This window comes from Plecotus auritus, assembly GCF_963455305.1.
Source record: "Plecotus auritus genome assembly, chromosome: 1".
Taxonomy (NCBI): Eukaryota; Metazoa; Chordata; class Mammalia; order Chiroptera; family Vespertilionidae; genus Plecotus; species Plecotus auritus.
Genome location: NC_137770.1, coordinates 26,918,328 through 26,945,579, shown reverse-complemented (window position 1 = coordinate 26,945,579; position 27,252 = coordinate 26,918,328). Strand labels below are relative to the sequence as shown.

Below are 27,252 nucleotides of genomic sequence, written 5' to 3'. Positions count from 1 at the left end.
CCACCTAGACAATGCACAGGGTTTCCAACATTTAAAGGTGAAGGCTTCCTTCTCAGGGCAAAAAATTTCAAAGACTCCAGATGGCAATGGTAATTTTAGGATCTGTTGATCCACACAATGTAAAATGATAAAAACAACCACCAGTTTTGTATCTTTTAAAAGAATTTGTATGGTGAAGGCCTGGGGCAGGGGGAGGGGGCGGGGGGGCTAGAAGAGGTAAATGGGGGGAAAGGTGGGACATATGTAATACGCTCAACAATAAAGATTTTTTTAAAATTAAAAATAGAATTTGCAGCCCTGGCTGGCAGCTCAGTTGGTTAGAATATTGTCCCAATATGCCAAGGTTGTGGATACGATCCCCAATTAGGGCAAATATAAGAAGTAACCAATGAAGGCATCAATAAGTGTAACAACACATTTATCTCTCTCAAATCAATACATAAAAAAATAAAGGAATTTGTATTTTATGAATTGCAGGAGCATCTACTCTCACTTACAAACATTTGGGATGCAACATCCTTTAATGCCCAGAGTCAGAGCCTCCATGAAATCCAACCCAAACCCAGCCAGCAGAGCTTTTATTTTCCTTTGAATTCACAGAAATGAGTCACCTATCCCTCTGATTTGAAAAAAAATATACAGGACATCAGAGCAATGTTTTTTATGAAGTCCATCAATGATGCTAATACGATGGAACAAAATCTGAAAGTAAGGGTGATGGATGACATTTGCCATATTTTGGGTGCCCAGCCTCAGAATCCCTTCCCACGTGTGGGAAGACTCAACCCTCTGAGTCTCAGTAGAAATTAGAGCCCACTGCTCACCTCTCACCATAGAGGTTGAAAAGGCCAGACACTTGCTTCCCAGCCTCCTTCATCTGCAGAGCTTAGACATATGATCTGTGTTTGGCCAATCAGGTGCACTGCCCTGGACTGAACCAGGGACCACAGAGTGCCTCAAGGAGTCTTTTCCTGTGCGGGTGGCAGCAGCAGCTGTGGTCGCCATGTCCAGATTCCAGGGTATCAGCAGCAGCAGGGTCATCATTCAGGCCCTAGCCCTGCTTGTGGCACAGGGTTCTGAGGCCAGGGCAGGACTCTTTAGACAGCTTCTGTGTCACACTTCTGGCCATGCTCTTGGCTGCTGTCCAGCATCCTTTGTTGTCATTCCTGCCCTGAGCCTGGCTCTCTGGCTTTCCCAGAGATTCTGTGGGCTACCCAGCATGCTTTCTGTAAATTCCTCTTATGCTTAAGTCATCCAGAGCCGGTTCCTGTTGCACTTTTAAATCGGAGCCCTGACCGATTTATAGTCTTATGTCAGTCTTAGCATCCAACTTGTTTTTGTATTTTGCTTTGGTCACAGAGTTCTGAGAAAATTCTGGTCATACAGATGAATGGTGTCTTAGTCCATTCATGCTGCTATAACAAAACACCATAGACTGTAGCTTATAAACAACAGAAATTCATTTCTTACAGTTCTAGAGACTGGAAGTCCAAGATCATTGTCTGATGAGGGTCCTCTTAGGAGTTGCAGACTTCTCATAGATCCTCACATGACAGAGGAAACTAGAGAGATCTGTGGATACTCTTTTATAAGGGCACTAATCCCAATCATCGGGGCTTTACCCTTATGATCTAATCACCCACAAAGGCCCCCCCCTCCTAATGCCACCTTGGGGATTAGGGTTTCAACATAATAATTTTGGGGGGATACAAACATTCATACCATAGCAGATGGTTATAAATAATAATGATAGACACCATTACACAGCACCCACTATATGTCAGGCCCTATTCTAATCAATTTATGTATATTAACTCAATGAACAAACCTTTGAAGTAGGTCTACCATCAGCATTCCCCTCTTACAGGTGAGAAGACTGAGGAACAGGGGAGTGGAGTAATTTGCCCAAGGTCAAGAATTTAAATCAAGGAAGTCCTGTGCCAGAGTTTGTGTTCTTAACTCCTACTCATAGCCCCCCCTTTTTTTTTTTTTTTACAATTTGAGATTATAATAGTCTTCAATTAAGTCGACCTAAAAACTAGAAAGAAAAGTACTGGAAATTTTTGTTTGAGTTGAATGAGTAATTATCAAAATACCCAATAAGTGCTCTTTATCTTCCTGATAAACATGAAAGTGAGGCAATACACAACTAAAACTTACAGCAAGTACTAAACAAACACGACAATGTCATCACTCCATAGTCACTGTTACAAGGTGTTTGTGGAGCCTGGTGGACCTGGCACAGGAAGGACTCAGTTCTTCATTGCTCTGCTCTTTATAAGCAGACGTGCCCAGGCTGGCGCAGCATGGATTCTTGCAGACACACCCACTATCGGTGCCAGCTCGGTCTCAGAGACGCCAGATGGAACTTGTGCCAAAGTCCTCATAAAACTGAGTTTACACAAAAACCCCACATTGATGGGGGTATGACACAGGGGCACAGGAGTCGACAGAAAGCTCTCTATGGCCAAACCTGGAACAATTTGAGGAATGAAACAAAGTAGTATTAGATTATAATCCAAAGTATAAAATAAATATCTGAGTCCACACTTACATAATTTTTTTTTTAAAGAAAACTTTACAATGGGGAAATCTGAAAAACACTACTTCAGGCAGGTGATCAAGATTAATATCAACAGCCCTAACCGGTTTGGTTCAGTGGATAGAGCATCGGCCTGCAGACTGAAGGGTCCCAGGTTCAATTCCGGTCAGGGGCATGTACCTTGGTTGCAGGGACATCCACAGTAGGGGGGTGCAGGAGGCCGCTGATAGATGTTTCTCTCTCTCATCCATGTTTCTAACTCTCTATCCCTCTCCCTTCCTCTCTGTAAAAAAATCAATAAAATATATTTTTTAAAAAAGATTAACATCAACAATTATAAATTATGTTGTAGCACAGACCGTTGATATGATGTGATGAGAATGGCACTTTACCTCTGTGATCATCCTCCCCAAACCCACTACATAAATCCTGATAGAGGGATTGCAAGCAGAGGAAAATACTCAACCAGCACTCACAAAGTCATCAAAAACAAGGAAAGTCTGGGAAAGCCAAGAGAAGCCCAAGAAGACCACACACCTTAATGTAATGTGGTACCCTGGATGGGATCCTAGGACAGAAAGAAGGCCAGTAGGTAAAAACTAAAGAAATCTGAATAAACTATGGACTTTAATTAATAATAATGCCTCAATATCAATTCATCAATTGTGGCAAATGTACCATATCCATGAACAATGTTAATAGGGGAAAGTGGGTGCTGGGAAGGGGGCAGGTAATATGGGAATTTTGTACTATCTGCTCAATTTCTTTGCAAATCTAAATTTTTTTCTTAAAAAATAAAGCCTATTAATAAAAAAATATATAATAAAATTGACGGTCTTTCCCAGGGTGATGCAATTTAAATCTCCTGGGATAGAAGTGTTTATTTAGTGCATCCATACAGTTTTAGGCTACACACTTTTTAATACCAGCTTTTAAAAAAATATTTTTATTGATTTCAGAGAGGAAAGGAGAAGGAGAGAGAAATAGAAACATCAGTGATGAGAGATCATTGACAGGCTGCAAGCCCCACTTGGATCAAGCCCACAACCCCGGGCATGTGCCCTGACCAGGAATCGAATTGTGACCTTCTGGTTCATATGTTGACGCTCAACCACTGAGTCCTGCCGCGGGGTTTAATAGCAGCTTTAAAAATACTTAAATATTTTAAAATGAAATTCTAATCTTCACATTGCATGCCTGAATCACCTCAGAGTAGCTGAGCACAGTTTGAGCTGCTCTGATGGAGGGGAAATCACAAAGAATGTCCTTTGTCTCTGTCCCTAAAACTGGCTGGATCTCTAAGATGAAGGAAAAACTCCATCTCTCAAGGCAAAGCACTTAAAAACAATGCAATAACTTCCCTTCCCCCCACCTTCAAGACATAGCGTGAGCAACTGTTTGAGGCCAAGGCTGCAGTTGTCTTTGTCCTGCATTTGCTTGTCAAGCCCAGCGCTCCTCAGCAGCGGGAAGGGCAGAGGCTGGTATGAAGCAGGGCAACAGATGGCTGGGACATGTCCTCTTAAAGCTCAGCTGCCCTGGCCAGCCTGCCAAGCTGTGTGCATTTCAAACGTTTGGGGTTCAACCAAAAGAGACGAGTAATGATTTTCAGTCACTTGCTGAAACACATGGCTAATCCTTGGGTAGCAGAGAAGCGTGTGTTCAAGATTCACTTAAACCCAGTGGGGGGAACAAGGAAACCCTGCGCGCTTTCTCGGCTTTGTCCCCAGATCAGGCCACCCTGGAGGCAGCTGGGCATTTGTCCAGGATCCCCGTGTGCATCCTGCTTTCCATGCTTTTGGAAAGGGTGTGATGTTTTGGTACATGTGTTTACCTGGGGTGAGGGTGAGATGGAGAAGGGCTGTTGAGCAGGTAGGTTTGGATCCTGAGAAATTATACACCCTGGCCTGTGCCTCCTGGTCTGGAATTGGGAGGTCTCTAGGTCAACCTGCTTCGTAAGTTCAGTCAGTGCCATTTCCCTGTCCTGATCCAGGCCCTTCTTCTACCTTGCCTGGCTTATGCCAGTGGTCTCCTCCATTCTTCTCAGTCCTACATCATCAGATCAGGGAATGGGGATCTCAGGGAGCATGTGAATTTGTGTTTGTTCCAGCGGGTTGTTATAGTTTTAAATAGTGGAGTCAGAGATGTTTGGTCTCTAAATATCATTTCCCACTGAAGGGGCTCCTAAGAGAAATGTCTTGTTCAGGTCTGGGCTGGAAATGTGTAAGAGGAATCTGGAACATCTTGGTACACTAGAAAGCACTATTGGAGTGGCATCAGAAGGACTCAGAAGCCAAGTGCCAGAGGCTCCCACTGGCCAAAGATGGGGCAATTTGAGTGTCTAAAAGAACAATAATAGCAATGGATCAAAAGATATACATGTCAAAATCTCCAAGTTCATAATGATACACTTAAGGGAAAGAACACAACTCATTGGTCACCTTTGGAGGATGCCAGGGAACTAATTACTCTGAAAATTCATAAATAAAAAGAATTAAGCATGCATCCTACTTTTCTTATATAAAAATGACCAGGCAAACCAAACAGTTGATGGGGGAGTTTCTCCTTATAGACATATTCCAGCTAAGAAATGAAGAGGAGCCCTGGCCAGTTGCTCAGTGGTTAGAGCATCAGCCAGAGGACCAAAGGGTCGCAGGTTCAATTCCCGGTCGAGGGCATGTACCTCAGTTGTAGTTCAATCCCCAGTCCAGTCCTGGGACCAAGTGGGAGGCAACCAATCAATGCATCTCTCTCCCATCAGTGTTTCTTACTCTCTGTCTCTTCCCCTCTCTTCCACTCTCTCTAAAAATCAATGGAAAAAAATATCCTTATTTCGCAGGTGAGGATTAAAAAGAAAGAAACAAAGAGGAAAAAAGGTAGAATTCGAACATCATAATTTTACAACCTTTAGGGAAATAATCAATGTAGGCCATGATCATCATCGCCAGCCACTAACATCACAAAAAGAGAGATGGCGAGGTAGTAGGAACCTCCTGATGGGTGGACACAATAACTCTTATGAAGGAGTTAGGGTTGATTTTTAAATAAATAACAAATAATGTTTAGTATAAATATGTTCAAATTTGCCATGAAACATATTCATTGTTTATATAAAATTCTAATTTAGCTGGGCATCTTATCTTCTTATTTACCAAGTCTTGCAACCTTAGAAGTAGTCAAAAAAATAAAAAGTAAGTGCTGCCACTATGAAAAATAATCTGCAGATGAGGGTCACATTACTCTGACTCTAGGCTTCCTCTCTGGTCTCATGCTTCCTGCCTTACGCGCTACAGTCCAGCAGCACCAGATACATTGAATTGAGGCTCCTTAGAAGCAATCTTGAGAGACACTTGAGATAAGTCTTTTTTTAAATAAGCCAGGTTGCAAGTGGAGGGGTAAGGTAGGGAGGAGAGAAAACGCTAAGGTCCTGCTTTTGGGGTGGGATGAGGTGACAGGCAGTTTGGGAAAGGAGCAGAGAGGCTTTAAGAAAGGGGACGATTGCAAGTTTTGTTCATGATGAGTGGTGTATGCCCCTCCTCTGCCTGCTCATGGAATGTCTCAAGAGCAGGGCGGTTTGGATGCTGGGATAGGTCTCCAACACATAGCAGAGTGGCTCAAGAGGTCCTGGTTACATTCAAGTCGGTTTATATCTCTCTCCCCACGATGAGCCCTACAAGGGTACAGACTGTGTTTCTAGCTTTAGTAGATGCCCCGTCATCTGCCAAAGTAGCCTGTCACTTCATACCTGTCTGGTGAATGAATGAATGAGTAAATGCATCCCTCTTCACCCTTTGCAGAGATGGTCTTATTTTGACATAACAAAAGGTGGTTACTAGATAGAGGATTGCCTCACGAAACACTGAATTTAACCTTTGCCCTTTCCATACACCATAACAAAATATTTTAGAGGTTGAAACAAAGGTCAGCTCATGGAGGCAGAAGCTGGGAGTCATTCTCCAAGGCATCTGAGACATTTCCCTCTGGAATGGAAAGCCTAGACTGCTTCCTGTTTTCACTTGCAGCTTCAACTCTGAGTGTGTGCCATGTACGTGTCTTGTGACGTGTTATGGCAGCTGTGATGAGGCTCACATCACAATTAGATGACGACCTTGGAAGAAGATCCATGGGCAAGTCAGGAAGAATAATGAGGGCAATCTAGAGCATCGCTCAGGGAAGCCCTGGTTGTTTGGAAAGGTCTGAGACCTGCATCATCTATTTATTTACAAGTGAGATTAAGAGAAAGAAAGAAGAGGAGATAGAGATCACACTCCTTGCCCTGGCCAGGTGGCTCCATTAGTTGGAGCATCCCCCCATGCACCAAAAGGTTTCGGGTTCATTCCCAGTCAGGGCACATACTTAGGTTTTGGGTTTGATCCCTGGTCCAGACATGTACAGGAGGCAACCTGCTAAAAATTCTCTCTCACGTCTTTCTTTTATTTATTTATTTTTTTAAAAAATATATTTTATTGATTTTTTACCGAGAGGAAGGGAGAGGGATAGAGAGTTAGAAACATCGATGAGAGAGAAACATCTATCAGCCGCCTCCTGCACACCCCCTACTGGGGATGTGCCCCCAACCAAGGTAGATGTCCTTGACCGGAATCGAACCTGGACCCTTGAGTCTGCAGGCTGATGCTCTATCCACTGAGCCTAACCAGTTAGGGCTCACGTTTTTTCTTTTCTTTTTTCTTTTCTTTTCTTTCTTTCTCTTTCTCTCTCTCTCCCTTCCTCTCTCTAAAAAATCAATAAACATGTTCTTGGGTAAGAATTTTTTTAAAAAGTTAAAGATCCTGCTCCTTTAGAGCAAAGGAAAGGAGGGAAAGGCTACCAAGTACCGTAGGCTTAAGTTAAAAGGATTTCCTTACATGACCATGATGTAACAAGACATTTAAAAAATTTCTGGCCCTAGCCGGTTTGGCCGAGTGTCAGCCTACAGACTGAAGGTCCCAGGTTCGATTCTGGTCAAGGGCACATGCCCGGGTTGCAGGCTTGATCCCATTGTGGGGCTTGCAGGAGGCAGCCAATCAATGATTCTCTCTCATCATTGATGTTTCTATTTCTCTTTCCCTCTCCCTTCCTCTCTGAAATCAATAAAAATATATTTTAAAAAAGATTTTCTGAATAATACTGTTCTTCCACAGCATCCTCTTATGAGTTATGAACTATCCCACTGGTATTATTAAGATAGTTTGGGGTTTTTTTTCCCCCCTGAGGTTTTTAGAGGGGAAATAAAGACCTAGATTTTTTTTCTTCCAGCTTAATCATACATCTCATTCCCCAGACAGGGCTTGGAAAGACTCTGGTTAGTCCAAAGATTCATCTCCTCTTTCAAAGGTGGAGGTTTATCACCACTGGGGATATGCTATAAGTCAGGCAGACTTTTACTCAGTGAGGAGGCTTGGCAAGGTTTAGAGATGGTGTCGGCACCAGCAGAGTAGGGTGAGGCTGCTCCTAGACTGGAGGCTCAGTGAGGGCAGGGGCCATAACTGTCTATCCACCACTGACACACAGTATGTGTGCAGTAAGAATTGAATGAATGAATGAATGAATGAATGAATAGACTATCAATGCATATGGAAGTGTGAGTTGTGCAATGCCTCTTAAAAACTAGAAAAAAGAAGTCTACTTTCTCCTCATTCAGTCTCAGGTAGGACCTGAAATGGCATTTCCAGGTGCTTCTCAAGGCATCTGACCCCACTTCACGGGAGTCGGAGGCACTATCAGGACACTCCACACCCTCGAGAACAACATCAGAGTCCCAGGGTTTTGCAAAAACAAAATTTATGGACACAAATGCTGAAATGATGCCCTTCAAATAAAGACTACAAACTTTTTGTGTGCAAACTGATAAGCCTTGGGAGGCCCTGTAAGTTTCCTAGGGCTGTTGTAATCAAGCATCTCAGATTTAGTGGCTTAAAACAACAGAAATTTGCCCTGACTTGTGTGGCTAAGTGGTTTGAGTGTCAGCCTGTGAACCAAAGGGTTGCAGGTTCCACGCCTGGTCAAGGGCACATACTTGGGTTACAGGTTCTCCCAGGCACCAAGCCGAGTGTGGCGCATGTGGGAGGCCCAACCAATGATGTCCCTCTTACATAGATGTTTCTCTCTCTCTCTCTCTCTCTCTCTCTCTCTCTCTCTCTCTCTCTCTCCCCCTCCTTCCCTCCCTTCCACTCTCTCTATCCTTGGGTGAGGATTAAAAAAAAACAGAAAAAAAAACCACAATAGAAATTTATTGTCTCATAGTTCTGGAGGCTAGAAGTCCAAATTCAGAGTTCAGCAGAGCCATGCTCCCTCCAAAACCTATAGGAAAATCCTTCCTTGCCTCTTCCTGGGTTCCTAGTTAGCTGGCAAACCCTGGCACTCCTTGGTTTATAGCTGCATATCTCCAATCTCTGACTTCATGGTTTTCTCCCCGTATGTCTGTCTTCATGTGACTGTCTTCTTACTAGGACACCAGTCATATGGATTAGGGGTCCTTCCTACTCCATCCAGTATGACCTCATTTTAACTAATCACATCTGCAAAGATCTATTTCTAAATAAGGTCAGATTCTGAGATACTGAGTTTAAGATTTCAACATATCTTTTTGAGGGAAACACAATACAATTCATAACAGAGCCATTTTTGGAACATGTTACATTAAAACAGGATTCACTGATCCAATTGACCCAGAGAAGCAAATTGTTACCTGCTCAGTCTCAGTCTTCTGAAAGTCGGTATGAAACATCAGTCTCCAGTTGACCAAATTTCCCATTGTATTCGCTAGGCCTGCTGGTTTATAGAACTCTAACCCAAGGGTCATGCTAACTGTGAGTTACTTATTTGTGGGAGACAGTAGTATTTCCCTACCCTTTCTTCCTGAGCGGAAACTACAATCATAAAGTTGTATTGCTAAGGCAAAACAGTTATTTACTCATCAATCTCTGGCCCTTCTTGGTAAGAAAGAGTTTGAGGTCTAGGGCTGGCGATGCCACTGATGCTAGGTCAATGCTTCCTTTCTTATTTCTCTCACGGCACACAGAGGGGAAAAGGTAGCATTTGCAAAGCACTGGGGGAAGGGACAGGGCTCCTGTAGCCACCTCGCCCTGCCCAACTTCCTGAATGCTAAAGAGATCACCATCTCAGGCACAGGACACCCACCTCGGACCCTGGGAGGGAAGCCTAGGGCTAGATGATTATACAGATAATCTGGAGGTGGGACTCTGACCCCCACCCCCCTGCCCCCTCAGTGGATCTTCATTTGGTGACTTGACTTTTTTTTCATATGCACATACACCTGTATAAAAGGAAAGAATTGGCTTAAATTATATCATCTACATGAAGAATGAGCACAGTTCTAATTCATTAGGGGAGAAAATTGTTCACAAGTAGGATAGATCTAAGGTGTCTAACATTATAAAGTAGTGAAGTGCCTAATCCAACATCAGAACTAGAATCTGTGACCACAGTTTTCTTTTCTGGTTTAGAGTCCTTCTTCATGGAAGATGAAGGTCTCAGCACAAGGAGAGATCAGTTTGTGAGCTGTGATGGGCTCTCCTTTGGGTCACCTGAAGAGGGTTAGTCAGCTTCACTAGACTGCATTTTCCTGAAATGGCAGCATCTCCTCAAAGGCATGATTCCTCTCAAGTGCCGCCTCCTCCTCCAGGCAGCCCTCCTTGATCATCTATCCTGAATCTGGTGACCCTTCTCTGTGCTCTGGCACCTACTCTCATCATAGCACCTATTGTATTAATAGAGTAACTTATCATCTGTCTTTCTCACCAGGTTGCAAGCTCCTGGCTCTTATATTACCTTTATTGCCTATGTCTAGTACCTGGTAGGCCCACAAGCTTACTGAATAAAATGAATGTCACAAATCACTTTGGGGACAGTGGATGACTACTTCCACAAGTCAGCTTCCTCAAAAACCACCCAATATCTGCTCCGTGCCCTGAACATCTCCACCTCTGTTCACACCTGGACCCAGGCAACTATAACATTGGCTATGCTTTTTAACTCAGGGAATACCCCTGCTCCTTCTCCTACCTTCCTGTAATCTCTCTTGCTCAATTCTGGTGTCCTCAGCTCCCATGGCTTGCCAGCTCCTAGGATTTTCCCACCGAAAAGGGACATCTTAAGAGGTATTGGTTACACTTCTGCCCGTGAGTGTCTCCTCCTGATTGTCCCTCACTCCTCCCTTGGCAGTCACATGTGTGGCAGGTCAATACATAGGGCTCGGGGGTCCTGCTCATCAGGGAGAGGGGCTCAGGACTGTCACCTCCCTCCCCCCATCTTTTCTCTTTCTTTCTTCCTTTCTCTCTTAATTTGTGTATCTATTGTGACAGTTTTATTGAGATATAATTCACATACAATAAAACCCACCTTTTTAAAGTGTGCAATCCCGTAGTTTTGGTACATTCACAGAATTGTGCAATCATTACCACTATCTAATTCCAGAACATTTTCATTACCCCAAAAGGAGCAGTCCCTTCTCATTCCCTGCCTTGCCCAGGTCTTGGCAAACACTAACCTACTGTCTATCTCTATGAATTTGCTTACTCTACATATGTCATATAAAAGGAATCGCAGTATGTGGCCTTTTCATGCTCTCATTAACCTATTCAGTTCCTTTGCCCACTTTAAGAATGGAGTCATTTGTATTTTTTAAATAAATGTTTATTGTTCAGTTTATTACAGTTGTTCCTCTTTTTTCCCCCCTTAGCTCCCCTCCACCTGGTTTCCACCCCACCCTCTGCCCTCACCCCCCCACACTGTCCTCATCCATAGGTGTACGATTTTTGTCTAGTCTCTTCCCACACCCCCCACACCCCTTTCCCCCGGAGAATTGTCAGTCCACTCCCTTTCTATGCCCCTGATTCTATTATATTCACCAGTCCATTCTGTTCTTCAGATTTTTTATTCACTTGATTTTTAGATTCACTTGTTGATAGATATGTATTTGTTGTTCATAATTTTTATCTTTACCTTTTTCTTCTTCTTCCTCTTCTTAAAGAATACCTTTCAGCATTTCATATAATACTGGTTTGGCGGTGATGAACTCCTTTAGCTTTTTCTTATCTGTGAAGCTCTTTATCTGACCTTCAATTCTGAATGATAGCTTTGCTGGGTAGAGTAATCTTGGTTGTAGGTTCTTGCTATTCATCACTTTGAATATTTCTTGCCACTCCTGTCTGGCCTGCATAGTTTCTGTTGAGAAATCAGCTGACATTCGTATGGGTACTCCCTTGTAGGTTAACTGTTTTTCTCTTACTGCTTTTAATATTCTCTCTTTGTCTTTTGCTCTTGGCATTTTAATTATGATGTGTCTTGGTGTGGTCCTCTTTGGATTCCTTTTGTTTGGGGTTCTCTGCGCTTCCTGGACTTGTAAGTCTATTTCTTTCACCAGGTGGGGGAAGTTTTCGGTCATTATTTCTTCAAAAAGGTTTTCAGTATCTTGCTCTCTCTCTTCTTCTGGCACCCCCATAATTTTGATGTTGGTACGCTTGAAGTTGTCCCAGAGGCTCCTTACACTCTCTTCATATTTTTGGATTCTTTTTTCTTTTTGCTTTTCCAGTTGGGTGTTTTTTGCTTCTTTGTATTTCTAATATTTGACTTGATTCTTGCGATCCTCTAGTCTGCTTTTAGGTCTCTGTATATTATTTTTTATTTCAGTCAGTGTATGCTTAATTTCTAGTTGGTCCTTTTTCATATCCTTGAGGGTCTCGCTAAATTTATCGTCCTTTTCTAGAAAATTCTTGAAAAACCTTATAACCGTGGTTTTGAACTCTATATCCAGTTGTTTGATTTCCTCTATTTCTTTCATTTGTGATCTGTTTCTTTGTTTCTGCATTTTGGCTGCTTCCCTGAGTTGATAGAGTGGCTTTGTGTACTAGGTGTCCTATAGGGACCAGTGGCTCAGCCCCCCAGTTACCTGAGGTGGACAGTCTTGGTGCACCCCTTTGTGGGCTGTGTGCACATTCTTGTTGTAGTTAAGCGTTGATTGTTGTTGGTATCCCTGGGAGGAATTGACCTCCAGGCCAATTGGCTGTGAGGATCAGCTGTGTCTATGCTGGGAGAACTTCTGTGCTGAAGACACCTTTATAGATAAGACTTGCAAAAGCCTCTGTGCTCAGCTTGGATGGGGTGGAGTCTCAGGGCGGAGCAGACAGCAATGGCTTCCCGTCAGCCCTGCCCTAAGAGGCCCCTGGGTCTCAGTGTCCCAAGGTAATCGTTGCAAGCACCTCTGAGAGAAAGCCGCCCTTGAGTTTCGCCCGCTGCCAGACAGTCCAGTTTCTCCCCGAATGAGTCTGGGTCCCCAGAGTCTTGCCCGGAACTGGAGTTCAGGGCAGTCAGGAGCTTTTGTCTCCCTCCAGATTGAGAAAGCCTGCCGCGTACTCAGTTGCCAGCCCTCTCCGCGGGCGCGCCTCCATACCTCTGCCTTCTGCAGCTCCTCTGAGTCTCAGTGGCTTTTCTCTTTCTAGTTGTAGAATTTCCACTCAGCCAGCCTTGCTGTGGTTCTGGATGATGTCCGTTTGTCTTTTAGTTGTAGTTTTGAAACTGTTGTTCAAGGCAGCAGTTTAGGTGTTTACCTATGCCGCCATCTTGGTTTCTCTCTAGTTATTTGTATTTTTATCATTGAGTTGTAGGAAGTTTTATTTATTCTGACTGCACGTTCCTTATCAGATCTATTATTTGCAAATATTTTCTTCTATTCTGTAGGTGTTTTCACTGTCTTAATTTTTTTTTTAAGTTTTCAATTACAATTGATATTACATTAGTTTCAGGTGTACGTTTTTTGTTTTTTTTTCATTTTCTTGATGGTATTCTTGGAAATGCAAGAGTTTTCATTTTGGTAAGGTCCAATTTATCTGTTTTTTTCTTTTGTCATTGGTACTTTTAATATGATATCTAAGAAACTATTGCCTAATCCAAGATCATGAAAATATATTCCTTTGTTTTCTGCTAAAAATTTTAGTTTTAGCTTTTCCATTTAGATTCACTATCCCCTCTCTTCATTTTTGGTCTATCATCTCCCAAGCACAAATGCATTTTGCAGCAGTTTTGTTTGGAATAATATTATCTGATTGTCTGTTACCTTTATACTGGGATGAGACACTTCCTTAGTAAAGTTGTTCATATATAGTTGTTCTGTGAAATGGACATTTATACCTTCAATAAACTTTGGCTTCCATCATGTAAAAAAACCCCACAAACAAAAAATTAAAAAAATACCCGCTTGCCCGCCCCCCACCCCCAACACACACACACACACACACACACACACACACACTATTCTTTCTGGAATCCAACCAGGCTGCGCTTTGCCACAGACCAAGGCTGGAGAGACTCCAGGCAATGACAGTTCTGGAGGTGGGTTGAAGCTCAGTAGTGTAAACAGGGAGGGGAGATCATCTGTGACCTCAATATTGAGGAAGAAGGACTTCAACTGCAAAACTCTTCATAAGGGCCCTTGATGCTTGGCAAGCTGTCACCTCACTACTGACCCTGCCCTTTCTGCAGCTGTGGCTCATTGTTCCTCTGCTTTTGATTATTCGGTTCAGCCATTGTCTGAGCCATTGTCTGTCAAGATGTTTGGTTTTGGAAATCCTGCATTATACCTCTGAGCAAATGATACCACATTTTCTCTCTGAATCCTGCATTTATTGGTCTTGGAAAGTTGGTAACAAAATTAGTCTTAGTTTTCTTAGATATTGGTTTTGTATGGTTGTTGATCCTCTCCAAAGGGTATGTTTGTTCCACTTATCAGCAAATCCTTCAACTTTCTATTTATTTGAACCCCTTCAAAAACAAGAAACAAATTCATTTTTAAAAAAATCAAACTGTTTTTCATCTGGTTAAGTTTTCTAGGATTCAGATTTAGTACAACTGGAAGAATAGTGCCAGAAAGAAAGATAATTTAAATCTGACATATTTTTACAGATGAGATCATTACTTTATTCTTTTGGAACAAAACCTCCCCAAATGATGTAATTAGTAAGGGCTACACTGTAAACTTCTACAATGAGATAATCACCTTCTCTAGGAGCAGCAGCTACATCTATCTGTCCAAAGTCTACTTTCTAGTAAGTCAGCCCACACAATATGCAGAGGGACAGCTTGGTCACTCTTCCGAGAGAGATTTTAAAGCTGATCTGCGATGATCTTCTGTCATCCAATAAATGGAAATAACAGCCACCATCCAAGAAGCCACTGCGTGGGGAAACCTACAAAAGGCCACAGAGGGACATAAGCTCTTGGCTGTCATAACTCCACACCATTTGGAAGTGTAGATCCAAAGACGGCTTGGCTTCTTTTGCTGCTGATGTCCTCTTAGAAATGCCAGGCCCTCCGGCTCAGACCAGACCAGAAGCCCAAAGGCATGGAAGTCTTGGTCCATCCTGCTCAGTGTCAGGATGCTTTTAATGGAAAAACAGGATTAATAACGTGTACACAAATTTCACTTAATATTGACCCCTTAAAAGATGCCTATGCGATCTTGTTGATCCACTTGAAAAGAAGCAGCTATAAAATGGTATGTGTAATATGCTGGCCCTTTTGGTAAAGTGTTTACATATGTTTTTAAAAGTCTAGAAAAGAGATACATTAAAGTGTTTTCTCCAGATAATAAACCTACAAGTTTCCCATTTTATACTTAAAAATTGTAATATATTCACCTTCCATAATAAAAGAAAGAAATAAATTGGGCCAATTCCATTTTGAAGAAAAAAAAAATAATTAGGCCTTTCCCTGAACTCAAATGCATGTTCAGAATTTTAAAAATATGCAGCGAAGAATACATATTCGAATCTGCTACTCTGCGAGAAAACTTAAAAATAATCAGTCTTTAATGGTGGAGAAGCAGGCCAAATGTCTGCTGCTCAAGCAGGCAGGGCCAGCCCTAAATTCCAGGTCACAGGGCAGTTTGCCAGGGCTGCGGGCTCATGATGCTTCTGCCCCCTGCTGGAATGCTCGGGAAAGTGCATGCTCTGGCCCAAAAAATTTCTCCAGGGATATGACCCTGGAAGATGAGTGCTTATGAACCCAGTGACACTTGGAAAAACTGGCCTTATTGCTCAAAACTTCTGGAAGGTCTTGCCACAGAGAAACTAGTCATGTAGCAAACCTTTAATGCTCCTTAGCCTGCTTTTAACACATGTATTTATTTTTTAAATGCCCCAGACTTCATTCTAAGCATTTATGTATTTGTAGAACATACGTACAGATAAAAAATAGATTGCTTTTTTTGTGCCACCCAACATTTTATAGTACATATTATATTGTACTATAGGTTTTTCTTTGACTTGCTTTTTTCACCTGTCAATATATCCTGGCAGGGTCAGGACGAGGGTGAGGTGGACAAGACCTGCACAACCCTGAGAATGGCCTCCTTACATTTTTGTGCCCTTTGACAGTACATGCAGGTTAGCTTCATTCTTTTGACCTTAAATAGTATTCTATGGCATCAATAGGCCACAACTAACCATTTCCATCTGGATGAACCTTTAGGTGTCTCCAATTTTTAACTATTACTAAAATGTTGTGTTGAAATCTTATAGATGCCTCCTTGTGCATGGAGTCAAAGTTACAGGTTGGTTTTTTTTACTTTATGGTTTATGTGTTTTTACCTTGTTGAAGAAGGCTTCCCTACATTAAGGTTATAATAGTGTCTTCCTATATTTTCTTTTTCATTTTGGGCCTGAGGTGCAGAATTGAGCTAATCATACTCCTTGGCTCCTCAGTTCATACTCCACACAGTCATCATTGGTCCATATAAGACACTTTTAAAAATATTTCCTTTTATCCTCATTTCCCACTCCAATTCCTCCTGCCTACCAGACAATCACTCTGGTGTGTTTGATAGGTATAACAGTATATGTATGTTTTCTTATAAAATATGTAGTATGTGTATGGGAGATTTATGTAAATGATATTGTGTCACAGACCTTATTCTATTTCTTACTGTTTTCATTCAGTATTGTGTTACAAGCTATTCACATGGCTGTGGTACATGCAGTTTCTTGCTCTTGACTGCTTCACTCATCCTTTCCCCTAGTAGGGAGCCCCTGGAGCCTTCAACTCCCATTACCAGAAACAGCCCTGCAATGAATAACCTCATGTGTGGTCCATCCTGTGTGAGTTCTCTAGGGTATATTTCCAGATTGCTTATATTTTCTTCTACTACTTTTATAGTTTGGTTTTTTCTTTTATCCATATAACCATCCACATTTGATTAATTTATCTGAGCACATTTAGCTTGTGCTATGATCTCAACTCTTCGTTCTTATAATTTTTTTTGTAAAAAAAAAAAAAAAAAAAGGAAGAAACCTAATTTCCATTTGGTCATGTTTCTTCAGCTCTGTTGAGCTAGAGGTTGGGAAGGAGTGTGTTTTGTTTTGTTTGAATCTCAGCTCTCTGATTTATGCTACATGATAATAATATAATTTAGTGCCCTAGCCAGTTTGGCTCAGTAGATAGAGTGTTGGCCTGTGGACTGAAGGGTCCCAGGTTTGGTTCCGGTCAAGGACACGTACCTGGGTTGCAGGCTTATTCCCTGGCCTTGCAACCAATCAATATGTCTCTTTCACATCAATATTTCTCTCTCTTTGTCTCTCCCCCTCCTTTCCACTCTCTCTCTCTCTAAAAAAAAAGAAAAAAAATCAATGGAAAAATATCCTCGGGTGAGGATTAACAAAAAAAGATAATAATATAATAATATAATTTAGGTTGGGTCCTTCCTAAAGCAGAACTGAGACAAGGATGTTGGTGACAGTATTTTATTTGGGAAGTCATCCCAGGAATACCAGGAGGAGGGAAGAGTGAAACAGGGAAGACGGGAAGGCCAATGAAAGATGCATTACTGAACTAGTTATAACTGGCCAATTTCCCTGGAGACCCTTTGAAGAGCCATTTAAAATTACCTGGAACTGTCCCTCTGAAGGATGGGAAATTGAACACACAGACACACACTTTCCTACTATGGCTGTGCCTGCAAAGTAGTTTGGCAAGCTGTAAGCGAGGAGAAAATCCTGAGACAGAAAAGCTGAGTGACTTCTTGGTGCTTGAGTGGGAAACCATCAGCATGCATAGGAGCTGTTGACTCTAAGCTGCCCACTTCTTTGTCTGAACCTTGCTATTCATGTATTGATGACCTCTGACCTCTCTGTACCCACCCAGCAAGACCTGCTCAGACCTCTCTGCAGTCAGGACCTATTATTACAGCGTTCCCTCTGCCTCCCTGGCCCCAGCCCCTCTGACTGGCCTTTAGCCACCCACCTCTGGAAATTTGGCGTTTTCCTCCTGCCTTGCACAGGTGCCCCTTTTATTTCTCTTTCCAGCTTCGCTTTTGCTTTCTTTCCCTCTTCTCTCCTGGTTACCTCCTTAAACCTGCCAAACAGCCTCAGTGAACCCTACTAAGATCATTTGCTACTGGGCTCTCACAAAAAGGGTCCACACTCAGCTTCAAAAATTAAAATAATCAGAATGATACCGAATACTGTTTGAGCACTTACTAAGTGGCAGGCACTGTGGTTTGTATTGGTAGAAGAACCACCTCATGAAGTAAGTACTATCATCATGTCAATTTCACAGACGAGGGAACCTGCTGGAGAAGATGGCTTATCTGGCTGATGGAGCTGGCCCTCAAGTGTGGGTGTCTGGCCTAAGGATTTCTTCTTGACCACTTCAGTTAGCTTAGCCATTAAGTGCCAGCTGACTTGGGAAAGGGATTTCACTCCTTGTGCCTGGTTTTTGACTTTTCAAACAGCACAGTCTTTAAGGTTTCTTTTCTTTCATGAAATTATTGAAAGCATGAAATAAGATTTAAAAAATAATATTAAAAAAATTAAAAATTAATAAATATAACACCTTGTTATTGTTCATGTTTGTTTTGATTTTTTGTTTACTTGGTTCATGTGTTACTGCTATACATTTTTCTCAGGGCTTACCCTAATAGGTTTCCCCCCCAGCCTTCAGATAGCTGAGATTCTACTATTAAAATGAATTCATTTGGTGTCAGTTTAGTTATATGGGAGAGCATGAGTGAATTTAATGACCTTTCCTGAGAACTAGTTTTGAAAGAGGAGACCGGGAAGAAGCATGGATGTGCTAAGCCTGGATTAAAGGGAAGCCATACTAGGTCATCACCCTAGAAAAGCTCTCGCACATGTCACCGGGATTTATGTTCAAGAATGTTCTTGGCAGCGTTGTTCATAATGGGCTCAAACTGGAAATAACCCTATCCGTGCAGAATAGAATGGGAAAATGTACTGTAGCATACGTATTAATGCAATGGACTACAATACAGCAATGAAAATGAGTGACCTACAACTAACTACAGCCATATCCTTGAATCTCACAAACATAATGCTGAGGAAAAGAATGCAGTTTTGACAAGAGAAAACTCTATTCCATGGGAATCCATACTGGTAAGGTTCAAAGATAGGTGGTAAAATTATAAAGACTACGAAGGAAATTAATATCATGAATGTCAGGATAATATTAATCCTATCTAATAAAAGGGTAATATGCAAATTAACCATCGCTCCATCACAAAAAATGGTGGCACCCATAGCGGCCGGAGGGTGGATGCTGGCAGCGTCGCCCCGGTTATGGGCCCCAGTGTCCCGCACGCCCCGGCCCATGGAAGGAGGGAAGGAGGGCAGGTGGGTGGGCCTCTGGCCAGAGGCTGGCTGGGGTGCAGGACACTGGCATTGTTGCAGGCCAGGCTGAGGGACCCCTCCCCCTCCCTGCCCCATGCACGAATTTCATGCACTGGGCCTCTAGTTAATTATTATGGGCATGGAGGGGATTGTGATTATTCAGGCATCTTCTTGGGTGCTGATAGTTACTATTTCTTTATCTGGGTGTTGATTCCACAGAGGGTTGCTTTGCAATTATTTGTTAAGCTGTCCAAATGTGTTCTATGCATTTTTATGCCTGTATGTTTTATCTCATTCCTTTGAAAAACTAAAAGCAGGGAAGAAAGGAAGGGAGGGATAGAGAAAGGGAGGACAGACAGGAATGCCAGCCCCTCAAACCAGATCTCATTTCTTTTTTCCTTTTTTATTTAATTTATTGAGGTGACATTGGTTAACAAAATTATACAGGTTTCAGAGGTCTAATTTATATGTTATAGCTAATCCAGACCAGGTTCTAGGAGACCTGGTCAGGTTGGAGGCAGGTGCCGAAAGGCTCTGTGCATAGCATCTGTGGATATTCAACTGCCAAATAGTTTTCCGTTGAACCAATTTGTTCTCTCACCAGCAGTTCCCATTGCTTTGCATCTTCACTATCAGCTGATATTGTCAGATTTTTAAATATTTACTTCTTTTGTAAGATGTGTAAAGGTATCTCATTATGGTTTTAAGTTGCATTATTCTAGTAATGAATGTTGAGCATCTTTTTAATGTTTTGTTTTTGTGTTTTGTAAAATGCCTTTTCAAGTCTTTTGCCCATTCTCCCCTCCCCCCCATGGGGTTGTTGTCTTTCTTATTGATTTATTGCAATATGTATTTATTTTGGATATTAGGGCTTTGCAAGTTGAAAATATCTTTTCCCATTCCATGGCATATTGCCTGTGTTTTGCTAGATGGATGGCACGGAGGTAGCAAGGGTTTGCCGCTCTGAATTCCTTTGCTTACCCCTTGGGTGCCTTGGAATTTGCTCAGCCTTCCAGGGCTGTCTTTCTCATGCATCTTGGAGTTCCTGGCCCCACAACCCCAGCAGTTGTGCTGTCCCCTCCAGAGGCAAGCTGCCCGAGAGGTAAGCGAGCCCCCATGAGAAGGTCAATGTGAGCCCTGTGCAGACAGAGCCCGTGTTCTGTTTTCTTCTCTCCTACTCTCTTCCATGAGCAGAGAAAACAGAGTTTGGTTCTGTCTTACGCATTAACTTTTACTTTATACACCAGCGCAGGAAAGAGTGACATGGGGAAGGATTTAGAGGCCAGCCAGTTTCTGAAGCCCTTTGTACTGGCCTGGATTTCAGTGTGTGGACAATGGTAGGTGCTACCTGAGAACTGGGAACTTGACTGTGCCAGGGCAGAAAGAGAAGCTCACATCTTGCCAAGGGACAATGGGCCATGCTACCTGCATCAGCGTTTGAAGTCAACATTAAGAAGGTTACTCATGGGCTTGGAAGCCATTAGCAGCCCTCCCTGTAATACCTTTGTAAAAACTAGGGACTGTCTTCCAGCCGAAGTGAGAGGTAACTTGAGTACTATTATTCTACCCTAATTTTCTTTGCAAGGAGGCCTGACTCTGGTGAGAAGGGTGTGGTGGATTCCGAATTCAGAATAAATTTAAAGAATTAAAATTTACATGCAACAGGGACAATACAATTTTGAAATAAAATCAGTCAGTCTTTCCTCCCCACTACCTTGAGCTCTTCTCTGACCCTGATCTCTTGAGCACAACTCTTGGTCTGTGTGACATGGAAACCACATGTACAGACTGGGAGGTGGGGGGTAGTGAGAGACAGGCCACTGCAGGCTGGAGCCTCCGGAGAACTAAAGATGTAAGCAACTGCAGTAAGGGTGCAGTCTGGGGGCTGAAGAACTTGCTGTGTGTCAGATAATGTAACTCTTTCCTCAACTGACCTCTGTGAGAGATACGGAGGAAAGGCTTTGTTACTTTCAAGGTTGTCTGGAGTCAGACTTGAGTTTCTTTAGACCAGTGAGCACACCCTAAGGCAGGAAACGGGGGCTCAGCTATATCTGGGTCATACTCCTGTGCTTCTCTTTATCTGCACCAGCGGCATGCTAGACACAAACAACTCGTTTTCTCCTGGTGTGGCTGTGCAGGATGTAAAATTACCCAAAACCTGGGACTCTTGGGACCCCCTCGACTTCTCACAGGCACAATCAGAAACCGGCTCCGGCTCTGAGACCTGCAGCTGCTCTGGTGGTGCCCACACTGAACCAGCCATTAGACATTGTCTCCCCCCTGTAGGTGGTTTCTGAAACCTTAGAGCAGATCTTCACATTGAACCTGATCGGATTCAATCCATTGTTCCCTGAGGTTTCGTTTAGGTTTTCTCAGAAGCCAAGAATAAAATAAGAATTTGAGTGCAAGTCATTTACTTGGGAGTCATCTCAGGAAACAAGGAAGCACAGCGGGACTGGAGGAGCTGGGGGCCCAGCGGCTGCTCTGCCGCAGTGAGGTGAGCCAGGAAGTCAGCAATGACGTGTGAGCACAGAGACACCCAAGGCCCTGAATCAACCTCCAGAGCCCCAAAGCTGCCGCCTCACGTCTGCCTTCCAAATCTCACGCGACTGTTCTCCTGTGGCCAAGCCTAACATGTACCACACGGGGAGGGATCTGGAAAACGGAGCTCCCGCTCCACAGCTCTCCCCTGAATGTACAGACCGCTTGATTCTCAGTCCACAAGGTCTGGCGCAGAACAGCACTTTCTTTGTTTTCCGTATCAACTGAGTTCCCGCCTCTTCTAGCCCCATTCCCACAGACAGGCAAAATGTCTCACTTCCGCCATTCCTGGGGTTCCCCACTTTGGGGTCAGGTGGAGATTCCACCGTCTTACCCAGTTCCAAGTGGGAGGTGCCCTGCTGCCACTGGGTCATCCGTGACTGTTGAAGGTTAACACTGAGACGGACATTATGCCTTTCCCAGGAGTCCCTCCACATCTGGTGGCACTTTCGTTTCCAGGCCCCACTTGGGGGAAATGAGCTTGTTTCAAGGCTGGGGGCCCCCCATGCCTTTCCTCTGTGGGGTTTTGCCACCTCCCTGAAGCCCTGCCAGGAAGGGAATCTGTTCTCTTCAACTTTCTTAAACATCCCACTGTAAAACTCTAGCACCTTTTCCTTTACTCTTTCTTCTACTTTAGCCACACACCTACATTCACGGAAGGATTTGGTAATCAAGGAACAAAAGACTGCCATCTACCCTTTCATATACCTTTAAAAAAAAATCCTCACCCAAAGATATGTTTCTATTGATTTGTGAGAGGAGAGGAGAGGGAGGGGGCAGGGGAGGGCAGGGACGAGGGAGGGGGAAGGAGAGAAACATGGATCAGTTGCCTCTGACCTTGGATCAAGCCCAAAACCTGGGTATGTGCCCTGACTGGGGATCAAACCTGTGACTCTTCGGTGCATGGGACAACGCTCCAACCAAGCCACCGGCCAGAGTTTCTAAGGCAATAAAACATAATGGGAGAGAGAATATACAAGGAGGAGTAAAAACAAAAATTAATCTTTTAGCCAAAACCGGTTTGGCTCAGTGGATAGAGCGTCGGCCTGCGGACTGAAAGGTCCCAGGTTCGATTCCGGTCAAGGGCATGTACCTTGGTTGCGGGCACATCCCCAGTAGGGGGTGTGCAAGAGGTAGCTGATCGATGTTTCTAACTCTCTATCCCTCTTCCTTCCTCTCTGTAAAATATCAATAAAATATATTAAAAAAAAATTAATCTTTTAAAATACTATCCATGCACCTGGGGCTGTGATGGCGCTTCTTCTGTGTCTGGAGGAAGACACTGGTCATGGCAGCTGCAGCTGGAAGTCAGCATTCCCTGGGCTGTCACCATTCTCTCTGCCTTGCCCGCTGCCCAGGACGCTTCTCCCTTTCTCCTGGTTGCGCTGAGGCAATGTGCTGGGGAGAGAGTGACACGAGGCCTCCAAGCCATAGACCTCTGGACACCCTGTGGGGCTGAGACACATGCTGTTGAGGGAATAGTGCACCTTGCTGCCTGAAGCACTATCCCTGGTTTCTGTGGGCCTGGTAAGCCTCCCTGCCTTAGTGACCACCCCATGAGAACTGCTGATCACTTTGGTTTATACTCGCCCAGCAGAGAAAATACAGCCACCCTGTCAGTCACAACTCAGGGCTTGACAGAGTCAAGATCTGCTAAATGAAATACACTTGCAGATTATGAGTGGCAGAGGCATAGAGAAAACAATGAATTAAAGGGTAAAAAAACATCCCAATGGATCTCATAAGCATGGCCATCTGGATACCTGACCCACACAGGCTGATCCCTGGGAAACACCAAAGCAGCTGGATTTAAGACAAATCCAAGCAGATCTTTGGGTTTAAACCAAAACTGTAGAATTAAAGTTGGCCCTGGGAGGCCTCTAGGAAGCAAGCAGCAAGCTTCCATGTGTTCCAGTGATGCCCACATGCATGAGCTGGGCCTTACGCTATTCTTTACAGTCAGAGGCAATGTGTTCTATGTACATACTAGTACATACATGGTATGTGGAGACTGTGTGTGTGCGCACAGACATCTAAGATGGGGAGCTAAGCAACTGAAGCACTGCATGCACCACAGAGCATAGGGAACAAGGCTGGATGACTACATCACCTAGTGAAGTGTCTGTCACCTAGAGTTACGTAATTAGAGTTTCTTCTGGCTGAGCCTTAAGTATAAAAGTCTTAATAATTTACTCAAAACAGTATGACTTCTAACGTAAAAATGCTTATATCTTTATCTCTGTTCATCTATCCACTTTTGCTATGTGTCTGTCATTTAACTGTTTCTCATGATGATGTTCAGCCGTCTGCTGCTTAGCAATCCTTTCCAACTAGTTTCTGAAAATAGTTTGGTAAGTGAATGTTCTCCCTGAGAGTCATTTCATACCGTTGCCAAGGATTTGGTTGCACATCGTGTTTTAGACTAGTTGCACTTGATACCCCTTTCAGTTTATTTTCATTCCTCATTTAATTATACATACCCTCCCCCCTGATCTTCCCTAGTCCTCAATCTCTCACACGCCCCAGCACGTCAATGGTGTGCTATCAGAAGATATTATTGCAATGCTGGTTTATTGGATTTTGTGACCAGATTGATGAAATGGTGAAATCAACTAAAGGAGGTATGTTTATAGCAACGTTGATTGGTGATATCAGGAAAAAATGGGCAATGACTATAGTAGTGAATGGATAACTGATTAAAAGCCCGAGAGTGTGCTGCTCATGTGACACATGCTGTTCACATGCACATGGGTGAGCATCTCCTGGTTCCAGTTACTTTTCTCCTTTGAATAATTACAGGCATCATTCTGAAGGGAGAGATACCCAAGTGGTAACAAATACAATCTTAGTCTATTTTCACTTCCATATCATCTCTACATCTCTAAACCTTTTTTTGAAACGGTCTCTTGCCATAATAAACACTGAGACAGGGTGTTGATTGCATTCCACTGAGTCTGGTTCTGATGAGAAGGCATCCTGGGGTGTGGATTGGCAGCTCTTTTTTTAAAAAAAAATTTTTTTTAATCCTAAAAAATTAGGATATGTTTACTGACTTTTTAGAGAGAGGAAGGGAGAGGGAGAAACATTGATGTGAGAAAGAAACATTGTTCCAGCTACCTCCCATACTCACTCTAACTCACTCGAACCTGCAATCCTTTGGTGTATGGGACGATGCTGGGGCCAAGTGTTAGGAAGTCCTCTCTTGAGTATCAGAGGGTCCAAGAGAGAAGCCTCACAGGACTGGTGGAGCAGCTGGGGAAGAAACAAGAACTATTTAAAAGAAGTGTTTGAGGCTCTATGATGCTGAGTCTCATCTTCCTCTGGCTTTTCACAGATTGAATGTGGGGACAGAAAAGGAAAAAGTGAAATCCAACAATAGCTTTTCAGGTTGTTCCTATGGCACATGCCTTTTCTCTGAAGGTCTCTCCTCTAAGCTGAGCTCCTGTTTTAAGATTCTTGTGAAATGACAAGATCAGAAGTGAGGGTATTATTACTGCGATAACATATGCTTTGTTTTTCCATTACTGAAGGAGAAAACTTTCTGGGGAGCGAAATTCAACACTCTATTTAACAATAGCACTGCATACTAATTCATGTCAAAATATAAAACCAATCTATTTAAGAAAACATCAAGATTAAATGAAATGGGCCATGATAATGGTATGGGCTCATGTTATGAGGATTACAAATTCTTTCTAAATCTTAATCACAGTTCCCTTCTTGTAGTCCTAGCAATGCAGTATTATAACTACCTGATTATTTAGCCCAGTCCCTTCTAGACTAAGCTTGGTGAAGGGAGGGTCTGTGCTGATCTTGTTCACCATTGTATACCACAATGCTTGCATGTAATGGACAATTAATAATTATTTGCTCAATGGATCAATGAATGAAGCATTTATTGCCAATCTCACTCTTTTCGGTATTTATCATATCCTACATATACTGTTACTTCCCTGTCTTCCCAACTGGACCACAAACTTCCCTGGGTCAGGGACTCTCACTTACGTATGATATATCACTAGCACTTATTATGGTGTTAAGCACACAAAGGCATCCACTCATTTGTTTATTAATTTGACAAGTATATATAGGGCGTGTACAATGTTAAGGCAAATGTAGTGTTTGGGAGGAGGGAGATTGGAGATGAGAAGCTGGAAAATGAGTTTATTTAAACACCTTAAGTACTTCAATTTTTTATATCATGTAGTGCGTTAGAGATGGCCTTAATCACAGATAAAACATTATATACTACTTGCTTAGTTATCTTTCCAGTTGTTCAGGAGAGAAGGAACCAGGGTTTAAAAATAGATTTATAAAAAAGTATTTAACATGGAGGAGCAAGAAGAAAAGAGCAGGAGAGAAATAATAGAACTAAATAGTCCCAAGGGGCCAGGTCTTCAGCCAGGGAGGAGCCGCCTCGTGTATTGTGCAATATGTGTGGCTTGGCAGAAATGAGATGAACATGGACTCTTCCCTTCTATTAAAGGCTAATTGTTTTTTTAAAGTAAAATTATGACTTATACAAATACAAACTTAGCATGTGTCCAATATTTTATTTAACTCATTAATGAATGAGGGAATTAGTAAGATATTACAACTGATTCAAAAGATAATCCAAAGAAGCAGAAACATATATAGACAATTAATAGTGCTGCAATTCATTTGATTAACAGACACAACACTGGTTTCTTGGGTGAGGGGGAGAGAAATCAATTGTACTCCAAGAACAATTTGCATTTGTATTTTTATGGACAAGAATCATTTGTACTACTGTCAGGTTTTTGTGTTTTTTTTTTAAATATTTTTATTGATTTTAGAGAGGAAGGGAGAGGGAGAGAGAGATAGAAACATCAATAATGAGAGAGAACCATTGACTGGCTGCCTCCTGCACACCCCCTACTAGGGATCGAGTCTGCAACCTGGGCATGTGCCCTTGACCGGAATTGAACCTAGGATCCTTCAGTCCTCAGCTCTATCCACTGAGCCAAACTGGCTAGGGCCTACTATCAGGTTTTTTGCAACACATAGAGTTGTAAAATAGCTCAAAGCACACTTAATCTGCTAGATTGGACACCCAGTAACCTGTAGTACCCAGTTTGAAGTCTTTCACAATTTATCTTGACACTAATAGATCTCTCAACTTGTCTTCCAACATAATGATTCACTGTGTGAAGGCTTAGTTTTTCTCTGAAAAAGTTTAAGAAAAATAAATGGTTTTTTAAGATTATGTTAACCATACAAAGTCTCTGAGTTCCTTAGATAAGACCATAGAGTGGAATAAAAATCTCAGTTCTTCATAGATGCTTGTGTGCTTCAAAAGACAACCTGATCCTTTTCTTTGAAATGTAACTCTTTTGTCCTCCTTAAAATAATATAGTTGGTATTTAATGTTTTTTTCAATCATGAGATATTTTATAAATGCAGAAAGATTTTCTGCTGTGGTTGAAAGGGGGACACTATCTGGAGCAGTGGGCAATTCCCACATCCAGAGGAACTGTCAGTGGAGGTGACATCTTCCATGCAGGTGAGCAGGAG

The 27,252-nt window shown here is 42.7% G+C and overlaps 1 long non-coding RNA gene across 1 annotated transcript in view; it reads right to left on the bottom strand.

Moving 5' to 3' along the window:
• Window positions 1-648: 648 nt before the first annotated feature.
• The window catches only part of LOC308249658, a 30,133-nt gene continuing 3,529 nt past the window's right edge, over window positions 649-27,252 (bottom strand). Inside the window, exons 2-3 of the long non-coding RNA XR_013960761.1 lie at window positions 24,848-24,969; window positions 649-2,473 (exon numbers count right to left, since the gene is read on the bottom strand). This is a non-coding gene — a long non-coding RNA (uncharacterized lncRNA). The remainder of the gene's footprint in view (window positions 2,474-24,847; window positions 24,970-27,252) is intronic.